The sequence below is a fragment of the Narcine bancroftii genome, chromosome 5, assembly GCF_036971445.1.
Source record: "Narcine bancroftii isolate sNarBan1 chromosome 5, sNarBan1.hap1, whole genome shotgun sequence".
Taxonomy (NCBI): domain Eukaryota; kingdom Metazoa; phylum Chordata; class Chondrichthyes; order Torpediniformes; family Narcinidae; genus Narcine; species Narcine bancroftii.
Window position 1 is genome coordinate 178,295,451 of NC_091473.1, and position 12,749 is coordinate 178,308,199.

General features: G+C 44.7%; 1 long non-coding RNA gene across 2 annotated transcripts in view; it reads right to left on the minus strand.

The window, feature by feature from the left end:
- Positions 1–12,021: 12,021 nt before the first annotated feature.
- LOC138762863 (uncharacterized) overlaps positions 12,022–12,749 on the minus strand; it is a 58,182-nt gene continuing 57,454 nt past the window's right edge. The window contains exon 4 of one of the 2 annotated variants that reach the window (XR_011357217.1): positions 12,022–12,641. This is a non-coding gene — a long non-coding RNA (uncharacterized lncRNA). The remainder of the gene's footprint in view (positions 12,642–12,749) is intronic. The other variant, XR_011357216.1, reaches the window with a different exon arrangement.

A 12,749-nucleotide genomic window follows, 5' to 3' on the forward strand; every position in this document is an offset into this window, starting at 1 on the left:
CACGCCAAATTTCTTCAGGCTGATGCGGAAGTAAAGGTGTTGGTGCGATTTCTTGTCAAAGTGGTTCGGCTGGGACAAGTTGTTGGAGATATTTATGCAAATGATCATGTGTTTCAATTGTAATATACATTGTGCAGGGTTCAGATGCACCACAATTCTTACTTGCTGCAGCCAAACAAATGCTTCATATAAACAAACTAGAATAGTACACAATAAATTCACTTGAGAAAAAGATAATAAATGCAAAAGATTGGCAATAAATAGTCCCCAATATAAAGCTGTTTGTTATCCCGTTGCTGTGGTTTGTGGGAGGTTGCTCTGTGTAAATTTTGCTTGCACATCACCAGGTAAAATATTTTCTTCATTATGAAGGGGCCATGGATAAAGCCTGTCAAAGTCTGGCATCAGAAAGCACCGTGTCATAGGCAGTACCCAAAATAAAAAGTTGAAAGCAAAATTTAAAGTGGCATGTTCATGGTGGGGCGAATCCAAAGCCAAGGCACTCAGTCTGAGGAGCGCTCCTGTTTATATTAAATCTCAATCTTGTTTTTTAAAGCTCACTGTGGGCCATCATTTTTCAGGCTGAATATTACCCTGGGAAGATCATTTAAATGTGTGCTCCTCTCTCAAAAATGAAATACTAGCTCGCAAATGAGTCGTTAATAATGATGGCAAGCACTTAACAATGCGCCTTTGACATTCTCTTTTCCACTTATTTGATGGATGCATTAACCCCGCTGTATGTCATAAAGATCCAATCAACATACAAAGACTGTGAGAGCCAAGGCATTTCAGTATATATATTATCACAACATCTACAAAGAGAGTGGAATTGCTTAAAATCTGCTCCAACATTTCTCTCTGCTTCTCGCAATTGATACAAGAGTGTACTTTAGCTCTATGCTTATTTAAATCCAAAGTGTTAAAAGGAAACCCATTTAACCTTGTAACCTATTCTCTGAGAAGTTGTTGCAATGGGGTACAGGAAGATGTTAGCTCTTGATATCACCCTTGGGGAATGTGTAACCGCTGAGTCTTCTTTGGTCTTCTGGGGTCTCTCTCTCTCTCCCCCCCCCCCATCAATGAGATTTAGTGGGATTGTTGTCTAAATAGGGCTCACACAATCATTGAGGATCCCTACCGCCCCACACAAAGCATTTTGCAGTTATCCCATCAGGAAAGAGATACAGGAGTGTCAGAGCCAGAACCACCAGGCTGAAGAGTAGCTTCTTCTTATAGGCGGTAAAACTGCTGAACGATTGAATGAACTGTTCATACAAAACCTCTGTGACATGACTATTTATTAAACAATAGTAGTTATTTATTTTAATACTTCTACAAGCCTACTGTGTATGGTTTGTTTGTATATATGTCATGCATGCATGTGCATTTGCAGTGTGTTGCTCCGAGGACTGGAGAACACTGTTTCATCAGGTTATACGTGTGCAATCAGATAACAAATGAATTTGAGACCCACATCATATTCACCTCCACCTTGCGGTCATACCACTGACAGTGTGATCTGTGCCTCTATATTCCCCAGATATAACTGTTCCAATGACCTTTCCTCTTCAGTTCCCACTCCCATTGAGTCATGGAGCAGGGAAGCAGGCGCTTTGACTGACCCTGCACTGACTATCCAGCATGCATTTCAAGTTCAAGTTTATGGTCATGTGATTGTACATATACAACCCAAAAAAACAGTGTATCTCCAGATCATAGTCAACACACACACACACACACACACACACACACACACACACACACACACACACACACACACACACACACACACACACACACACACACACAATCCAACAACACAAATGACATATATACATAGCGAATCAAAATAAATAAAATCAAAAATAATTTAAGGGTTTCTAGAGCTGATCAACAGTCTCACTGCCTGTGGGAAGAAGCTGTTTCCCAGCCTGGCAGTCCTGAGTTTTATGCTCTGTATCTCTTCCTTGAAGGTAGCATCTCAAAGATACTGGGGGGTGGATGGTAAGGGTCCTCAATGATTCTCTGAGGCCTCCCTGTAGATATTGTTGATAGATTCAGTTCATGGCATTCTCAGGAGGGAGGATGAGCAGCCAGACATCATGGTTCAATGACGTGGGTAGGAAGGGTGAGGAGGTCCTGCAAGGAGAATTCAGGGAGTTGGGCACTAGATTGAAGGACAGGACCTGCAGGCTGTGATTTCAGGTTTGCTGCCCATGCCATATGCTAGAGAGGTTAGAAATAGGAGGAAAATGCAGCTCAACGCATGGTTAAAGACGTGGGCAGGAGGGAGGGCTTCAGGCTTCTGAATCAATGGGCTCTATTCCAGGGAAGGTGAGACATGTTCTGATGGGACAGTTTGCATCTGAACTGGAGGAGACTAATATCCTTGTGGGAAGGTTTGCTAGGGCTGCTCCAGTGAGTTTAAACTAGATTTGCAGGGAGATGGAAACTAGAGGGCCAGAGCAGATAGAGGTGTGGAGGAGGGAAAAGATGATGTGAAAATTACATGCACCGTTAGAAGACAATGAAACATGGTGGAAATATTCTCAGGTGCATCTATTTCAATGCAAAGAATATTGTAGGAAAGGCAGACGAGCTTAGAGCATGGATTGGCATGTGGAATTATGACATTGTGATCATTAGTGGAACTTGGTTGCAGGAGGGGCAGAGCTGGCAACTTAATGTTCCTGGCTTCCATTGCTTTAGATGTGATAGAACGGGGGTGGGGGGAGGGGGGGGAGGGGGAGGATTGGCATTGCTCATCAGGGAAAATATCACATCTGTGTTCAGGCAGAACTAACCAGAGGGCTCGTCTACTGAGGCTATATGGGTGGAGTTGAGAACGGGAAAGGTATGACCACACTCAAGGGGTTGTATTATAGGCTGTCCAATAATCAATGAGTATTGGAGGAACAAATCTGTAGAGAGAGCAGACAGCTGCAAGAAACATAATGTTGTAATAGTAGAAGGTTATAACTTTCAACCTATTGACTGTGACCCCCGACCCCCCCCCCCCCCATACTGTAAAAGCGCTGGATAGCTTTGAGTTTGTCAATTGCATTCAGTAAAGTTTTCCAAATCAATATATAGAGGTACCAACGAGAGAGAGAGTGCAATACTGGAACAAGACAGCACAGGTGACAAAAGTAGGGAAAACTTTAGGTAGTGATCCTAATGCTATTAGTTTCAAGTAAATTATAAAGAAAGATAGGTCTGGGCTTTGGGTTGAGACTCTAAATTAGAGAAAGGCCAATTTTGATGAAATGAGAAAGGATCTAGAATGTATGGTTTGGGATGTTGTTTTTGAGATAAGTGGAGGACTTCAAAGGTGAAATTTTGAGAGTACGCTTTTGTTAAGATTAAAGGTAAGGTTAGAAGGCATAGGGAACCTTGGTTTTTGAGGGATATTGGGGATCTGGTTCTGAAGAAGAGAGAGGTGTATAGCAGGTATAGGCAACACAGAGCAAATGAGGTACTTGAGGATGTAAAAAATGCAAGAAAAACAAGAAAAATATCAGGAAGGCAACAAGAAGACATGAAGTTGCTTTGGCAAACAATGTGAAGAAAAATCCTATATTAAGAGGACAAGGATAGTAAGGGACAGAATTGATCCCCTTGAAGATCAGAGCTATTGGCTTTGTATTGAGCTGAAGGAGATGGGGAGATCTTATTAGTTTTTCATCAGTATTCACTCAGGAAATGGGCATTGAGTTGTGGAAAGTAAGGAAATCAAGCAGCGAGATCATGGAACCTATACAGATTAAACAGGAGGAAGTGTTTGCTTCCTTTAAGCAAATAAGGGTGGATAAATCCCCAGGGCCTGACAAGACATTGAGGGAGGCTAATGTAGAAATTTCAGGGGCTCTGGCAGAAATATTTAAAATGTCCTTAACCACAGGTGAGGTGCTGAAGGATAACTCACATTGTTCCATTGTTTAAAAAAGGCTCCAAAAGTAACCCTGGAAATTATAGGTTGGTGAGCCTAACATCAGTAGTAGGTAAATTATTGGAAGGTATTCTAAGAGATCGGATATACAATTACTTGGATATCCAGAAACTGATTAGGGATAATCAACATGGCTTTGTGCATGGTAGGTCACGTTTAACCAATCTTATGGAGTTTTTCGAGGAGGTTACCAGGAACGTTGATGAAGATGTGGATATTGTCTACATGGACTTTAAGGTCCCACATGGGAGGTTAGTCAGGAAGGTTCAGACACAAGGAATTCATGATGAAGTAGTGAACTGGATTCGACAATGGCCGGATGGGAGAAGCCAGAGAGTAGTGGTGAATGTTTGCTTCTCAGACTTGAGGCTTGTGACTAGTGGTGTGCCTCAGGGATTACTGCTGGGACATTGTTGTTAGTCATCTATATCAATGATCTGGTTGATAATGTGGTAAATTTTGATCAGTAATTTTGCAGCTGACACAAAGATTGGAGGTGTTGTGGACAGTGAAGAAGATTTTCAAAGCTTGCAGAAGGATCTGGATCAACTGGAAAAATGGGCTGAAAAATGGCAGATGGAATTTAATGCATTTTGGAAGGACAAACCAAGAAATAAAATACATGGTAAATGGTCGGGCTCTGAGGAGTGCGGTAGAACAGAGGGTCTGGGAATACAGATACATAATTCCCTCAAAGTGGCATCACAGGTAATTAGGGTTGAAAAGAGAACTTTTGGCATATTGGCCTTCATAAATCAAAATATTGAGTGCAGGAGTTAGGGCATTTTGCTAAAATTGGTGAGGCCAAATTTGGAGTATTGTGTGCAGTTGTGTTTACCTAACTACAGGAAAGCCATCAATAAGATGGAATGAGTGCAGAGAAGGCTTTCTAAGATGTTGCCTGGACTTCAGGAACTGAGTTATAGCGAAAGGTTAAATGGCTTAGAACTTTATTCCTTGAGGCGTAGAAAAATGAGGGGAGATTTGATAAAGGTATTTAATATTATGATGGGATTAACGGAGTTAATATAGGTAGGCTTTTTCCATTGAGGGTAGGTGAGATATAAACCAGAGGTCATGGTGAAAGGGGAAATGTTTAGCGGGAACTTCTTCACACAGAGAGTGATGGGAGTGTGGAACGAGCTGCCAGCTGAAGTGGTGAATGCGGGCTCAATTTTCACATTTAGGAAGAATTTGGACAGGTACATGGATGAGAAAGGTATGGGGGGCATCTGGACTGGGTGAAGGTCAGTGGGACTGGGCAAAGAAAAATGGTTCAGTACAGACTAGAAGGGCCAAAGGGCCCTGTTTCTGTGCTGTAATGTTCCATCGTTCTATAGAGGGAAGAGAAACCAAAGTCGTCATCTCAGTCATTTTAATCACCCTCCGTACTGACCTCTGATCTGGTGCAGCCAATCAGGAAAATCCCCACACCAGGCCTGTCTTAAAAATTCTCTCCACTTTTCTTTCACCCACAAAACTGGGATAATCTATAGTGGGCAGTGAACCCTCCCATTCCAATACAGGACGCACCCTCTGCCCCAAGGTCGATTTCACTCTCAGGCTGATTAATTTCTGGGCCTTCCATCTTCACGAGATGTACAGGGGAGAGTAACAACGTTGGTCTCCAGCGGCAGTTGTGCTCTGAGCACCAGTCAACAAGAGCTTCTGTGGAAGGAAGTTTTCTGTTTACACCAATCAGGTACTTCGAAAGTGCAGTCTCTGTGAGATGTAGGAGACGTCACCAGATCACGCAAAGCAAGAAACCATTATCGCCAGTGTGGCAATAATCAGGAAAGTGACATTGCTTAGATTAGATGATTTTTAGGCTGGGCTCCTCCTATTTGAAGTAATATCTCTAGTGTCTAGGAGGCAGCAAATGGGACCACATTTGAACTTGCCACCCAAAAGTTGTGCTTGTGGCAGGGTAGCTCATCATCTGTGCAAGATACGGTGTGAGGTGGATTTGAAATATATGTGGTGCAGGAGCACCTGGCTCAATGGCAAAGTGCTCATGTCTGAGCCATGGAAAGACAGGCTTTATTCAACCACATAAGGGGGCTTGATGGTGAGGTTTCTACTGTTGGGGGAGTTATGAATAAGGGAATGTAGATACAAAGCGAGAGGATTATCATTTAAAACTGAGAAGCAGAGGATTTCTCGTCTGAAATTTGAATCTCTGGAATTCTCTACAAGTGGCGAGGCCAATTCTTTAGAAATATTTAAGGTGGAGATAGAAAGATATTTGTACAATTAAGAACCAACACAGCAGAGACATTGATTAGCCATGATGATATTGAATGGCGGGGAAGCCTCCTCTAGAGAATATTACAGCACCAAATAAAGGCCCTTCAGCCCTTCTGGATTGTACCAAACTGTTATTCTGCCTCGTCCCACTGACCTGCATTATCCATATCCCTCCATACCCCTTCTATCCATCTACCTGTTTAATTTTAAAGGTTAAAATTGAGCCCGCATTCACCACTTCAGCTGGCAGCTTGTTCCACACTCCCACCACTCTCTGTGTGAAGAAACACCCCCTCATGCTTCCCCTAAAATGCCCTCTAGTTTGTATCTCATCTAACCTCAGCAGAGAAAGCCTGGTTGCATTTACTTTATCCATACCCCGAATTTTATGAAAGTTCCACAAAGAGGTCACTTGTTGGTGCGGACACTGATTTCGGTCCTCAGTCCCAAGAGCCCCCTTCCTGGCCCCAATTCCCACCCCCCTCTCGGAGCCCACCCAATGAACGGAATATGTACTGATTAAAGTTCTTTCAGCCTCTATTTTGCTTTGCCTTTGGCCTGCCCATTCTCTGGGGAGAGCATGGAGATCGATATTTTGATGCAGTACTTATAGACTGTGGGGGGGGTCAAACCTTTTCTATCCATGTTGTGAAGCCACTGTGCAGCTGTTTTGAATCTATCCATTTGGAAACCTTGTGATTGTGGCTGACAGGGAATTTGACACTTTGTTGAGCTTGTAAAATGTGACGTGGCAGGTATCTAATGAAAAAATACAGTGGAGAAAACCTACTTCAAATGAGAGCGACAGGCATTCACGGAGGTAAACAAGAGTCTGGAGGTGCTGGACAACTGAAGCAGCGCATAAAATTCAGTGGTCAGGCAGCATCTGTGGAATGCAATAGACTGTCAGTGTTTTGGGGCTGAATCATCAACTGTCTATTTCTTTTTCATGGATGCTGCCTGACCCTCAACTACTTTGTGCATTGCTTCAGGCATCCATGTCATAGTCCATAACAGCACCCCTTTTCAATGAGCTGTAATCCATGTGGAATGTTGTCTCGAGTATTCAAAAGGAGCCGTTTTCTCAGCCCCTCCTCAGGTTTGACGAAAGGATTGACCAATGGCCACCTGCTGGTGCACAAGCGTGAGGACGCACCCAGCAGGCACACCTTTGCTCAGTGGAACTTGGATGGAGACCACATATTGCCACACCATGGAAAGGAAACAAGAACCTGAAAGCAAAGTCTCTGATCAATCAATTCTGATCAATTAATTATATTTCCAGCATAATAGGAGCCGATTCCAGCCGTTTTAAACCCCATGTCCCTCAATTACACCCAAATTAATCTTTGTTTCGAAGGGTGGGAGGAAACCAGAGTACCCAGAGGAAACCCATGCAGACACGGTGAGGATGTACCAATTCCTTAAAGACAGTACGGGATTCAAACCGATGTCGCTGGTGCTGTAACAGCATCAGCTGAAACTGAACCGATCCGTTACTTTTCTGAACCTTAATCATGTGTCTTCTTCAGAGTTATGTTCTCAAAAACCATGCAATTCACAGGGCTGGAAGTGACTTGCTAATTTATTTAGACAGTAATAAGTGCCAGGGAGTGAGTTGTTGGCTGGAATCTGAACAAGCGGTTCTGTTGCATCACACATGAGATATCAGATGTTTTGGGGTACCTTGCAGGCTGGAATCAAGAGGTTTGGTTAGTGTCACAGGCTTAAAACAAAGGCTGGAATGTTTTCATTTGTAAACTGGGATTTCACTGGCAGCTCTGTCGCACTGACAGCTCTGTCGCACTCTGTCGCACTGACAGCTCTGTCGCACTCTGTCTCACTGACAGCTAGTGAGTGTGTGTGTTGTGGATGTACAATTGCCTTCAAACCGAGTGGGAGGGAGGGGAGCAGAAGGCTCTATTTCCTCTCCAAATGCAATATAAGTCATAAATCATATTGGCTGCAGGAAGCGCTCCACTTGTGCCAACACCTCCCCCCTCACCACCATTCAGGGCCCAGACTGTCCTTCCAAGTGAAGCAACATTTCACTTGTAAATCTACAAGGGTCGTCTTTGCATCTGGTGGCTCCCGTTGTGGACTCCTCTATATTGGAGAGACCGGACGCAGACTGGGAGATTGCTTCTTTGAGCAGCTCAGCTCTTGTCAGCCGTAATGGTGGGGACCTCCCGGTGGCCACCCAGTTCGATTCCCCGTCCCTTTCCCTTGCCAACATGTCTGCCCATGGTACCATGCACTGCCAGACTGAGACCACCCACAAATTGGAGGAACAACACCTCATCTTCCGTCTGGGTCCCCTCCAACAGGATGGCATTAATATCGACTTCTCCAGTCTGCATTCACAGGACACTTCCTCCCCAATCAATTCTCATCTTTCCTCTCCTGACCAGTGAGCACCTTTTGTCTGTTGATCTGTACTCACTTCACTCCCCTCCCCCCAGCCCTTTCTTCCCAACTGCCCACCATTTTAATTCTGCTGCCTGCTTGCTTTTTACTCGTACCCTTGAAGAAGGCCTCAGGCTTGAAACACCATTTATATATATCTGTACCTCCTATAGATGCTGTGAGGACCTGCTGAGTGTCTCCAGTGTTTCTGTGTTTTTACTATAAATAAGACATATTGCCACTGCCATTTTAATTTATGTATTCATATTTGGGGGTGGGTTGGATCAGGAGATTACTGGCAGTATTGCTTATCAAACAAGAGGCTCATTGGGATATTTAAATTTATATGTGGACATACAGCACGGTAACAGGCCCTTCCAGCCCATGAGCCCAAGCTGCCAAAATACCCCGATTAATCCATAAGTTTTGAAGGGTGCCCTTCTTGCGCTCAGCTCCTTCTTGAATCTCAGTTCTGATTCCCATAAGCCAGTGCCCAGCAGCCCGTGTGGGTCCTTCAACTGCAAGTCCCTAAATGCCTGCAGCCTGCGTGGGGCCTTCAGCCATTAATCCCCTTTGCTGGGCCACTGATCACCCTCCTGTAGGGGTAAGCTCCAATGGTTCTCCTTCTCAAAGGCCGCTGTTTTCCTTGCCTTTGGTGTCCTGCGCCAGTCCGCTGCTCCCCAAGAGCCTGCAACCCCTCAAGGTCACTACCAGTGCAGGTGGGCACAGACCCCATGGTCACAGGACTTTAAATAAAAATGCCATTAGTTACTTTAATAGGCCATTTCAAGCATGGATGGAGCTGTCGCCGTGTGGAATGGGTGGGTGGACCCTCTGGAGGAGCACTATGCCTCCACTCCCTGCCCTCTTGGATCTGCACCAGTAATAGTGCTGCCTTTTTTAAAATCAACGTCTATAACAGAACAGGGCCTACTTCTATGCTCCCCTTCACCTCTCCAAAAGGCCATGTGCGGCTGGGGTATTTCCCCCTGTCGAGGAGGTGGATTAGTGGATGGGGCTCAATGGATAAGATGTAATGCTGACATTTAACATAAAACATGGAACAGTACAGCACACTCCGAGCTCTTTGGTCCACATTTATGTGCCAACTGGTATAGGCTGAGTACAGGGTTAATGGCAGGATACTTAAGAGTGTGGAAGTCCACATCCATAGATCTCTCAAGGTTGCTGTGCATATTGATAGGGTAGTTAAGAAGGCTTATGGTATGCTGGCCGTCATTCGTCAGGGGATGGAGTTCAAGAATCATGAGGCAATGTTGCAGTTCAATAAAACTCTGGTTTGACCACACTTGGAATATTGTGTTCAGTTCTGGTCGCCTCATTACAGGAAGGATGTGGAAGCTTTGGAGAGCATACAGAGGAGATTTAACAGGATGTTGTATCAATTGAGGAACATGTCTTATAAGGTACGTTTAGCCGAACTTTGGTTTTTCTCTTTGGAGCGAAGAAAAATGGGAGGCGACTTAATGGAGGTCTACAATATTAGGAGACGCATTGATTTGGTGGTCAGTGGAAAGGGCTCAAGGGCTCCCCTTGTAGTGGGTGCCTGTTACTGCTGCCCACTTGCTTTGAAACACAAAAGACTCAAATAAAGGGGTTGGAGATGCTGGTGTTGTGTTGCTGGGAGTCCCTACCAAGATTGAAAAATCGAACACGTGGCACAGTTGTAATTCTGTTGTACTTTGTTGGACCCAGATGTACCCTTGACATTATTCCAGTGGGATTAGACTACCTGTGGCTGAGAGAGCCTGAATCTTTAATGTGGTATCACTGTTTAGTGTGGCATTCGATGCCTCTGGGAACTAAAGGATCAGTGAGTAGAGGCTGGGGGTACATCATGGGAAACATGCTGGTGCAGCAGGTAGAGCTGTTGTCTCACACCTCAGGTGACCTGGTTTCGATCCTGACCTTGGGTGCTGCCGATGCATAGTTTGCAGGTTCTCCCTGTGACCATGTGGGTTTCTCCTGGGTGCTCTCCTATATCCCCAGGACATGCAGGCTGTCAGGATAAGAGGTTGCTGTAAATTGTCCCTCTTGTGTGGGAGACTGTTGGAGACATATCAATGCAATTATGAAGAAGGCTCGCCAGTGGCTATATTTCGTTGGGAGTTTGAGGAGATTTAGTATGTCACACACACACACACACAGCTTCTTCCCCTTTGTCATCAGATTTCAAAATGAACTATGAACAGACAGTGGAAGGACTGCAATGGAAGTACTGCATCTGGGGCTCCCTTTGTGGCCTTCTCCACATCAGAGAGACTGGGTGCATGCTGGGAGATTGTATCGCTGAGCTCCTTTGCTCCATCGCACCAGTGACGGGGACCTCCCAGTGGTCAACTATTTCAGTACTGTGTCATATTCCCATGCTGACAGGCCTCATGTACTTCCCACCAAGACTATCCGTAAAAAGAAGGAACAACACGTGATTTTCCATCTGGGCATTTTCCCGCTGCATGGCATTAACATTGACTTTTCAGGTTTCTGCTAACCTGCTCTCCTTTCCCCCTCCCTTTCCTTCCTTCTGTCAGCTTTCCACCCCCTTCCCTCTCTATTTATTTAACCCTCCCTCTTCCCCTTGCTTACTGCTGTGCCCCCTCCCTCCCTTCTCCACCTCCTTCCTTTGCGACCATGCTCCTCCTCCCTTACCTTTTTATTCGGGTGACTGCCAACATTTTTCCATATCTTGATGAAAGGCTCAACCCCAAAGCATCAGTTCTGTATCTTTATCTTTGTTCTATAAAGGACAATGTTCGACATGCTGTGTTTGTCCAGCACTGTGTTTTTACAATGAAAGGACAATGACAGCCAGCACCTATTTCTAGGGGGAAGAGATGCAAACACCAGAGGACATCTGTCCAAAGAGAGGGGAGGAAAGTTTAGGGGAGATGTCAGGGGTACGTCTTTTGCACTGATGAGTAGTGGGTGCCTGGAATTCAATGTTGGGGGGTGGTGGTGGAGACTGGAACAGTAGGGATATTTAAAAGATTCTTAGACAGGCACATAGATGAAAGAAAAATAGAGTTATGTGGTAGGGAAGGTTTAGATTTTGAGAAGGTTAACATAGGTTGGCACCACCGTATTCCAAAGGGCCTGCACGGTCTTGTCATCTAATACCTTTGCCCTGTTTTCTTGGCTCTTGTGCCTGCGAGTTGGACTTGCCAGTGGATGTGGCTCTGGGCAGGTTTCTGGGTGGGCCTGCTCCCCAGCATTCAGCCTGTGCCATTGCTTGCCTCATCTTACCCCATACTTAACGTCAGTCCGAGAGCTTCATTGCTCGATTGGGTGACAGCTGACTCACAGCCTTTTTCCTCATCTCCAATATTTTTAAAATTATGAAATGACAGCTTTCAAAAGAAATTTAAAGCACGCTATCTTTTTTCAGAATGTCGCAATGCTATTTCTATGGAGTTGATCACAGAAGGGAGCAGGAAATTACTTTTAATTCATGGAGGGCTTCTGGTCAGTCAACAAGCATTGATAAGCAGAGGGCATTCACTTTGAAAGTTTGGAGACTACCTGACCTGGACTCGTGCATTTACTGGAGCTAAGAAAAGAGAAAACAAATTAACTTAAGCGCCATTTGAACCCTCCTGGATGGAAGAAGGAAAACAGAGTACTTCATGGAAATGTTAATGAGAATCAGGAATGCTCCGGCAAATGGCTCAATAAAGATCTCAAGTCTTTTTTTGCAACTGTGATAAGGTGAATGCAGTTAATTTTGGTTCCTTCCATTGATGGTTTGTGAAAGCAGAGCTGTGAACTTTCATTTCGAATTTTACCATGCGACTATCTACTTGAAGCAGCTGTGATTGAGAAAGTAGGCTTTGCGATAAATTGCCTCCAGGCTAAAGGTGCACCTCGTCCGTAAGAGGCTGTGTAATTGTTCATTCTCTGCGTGCCTGAGGGCAGGCCTTGCGCAGGATGCTGAAGATGAAGGCCTGTCAGAACCACAAGACATGGTCGTCAGTCAGAGGCTCTCCCACCTGATGCCCATCATAAAGCTGCCACAGATCTGCTTGAAAGAACAAATGGAATGGTCTCAGGCAACCAAACAAAACACACAAGATTTGCATTTATATTGAGGTTTTCACCTTGTGTCCTAAAGTAGGTTAAAGCCATC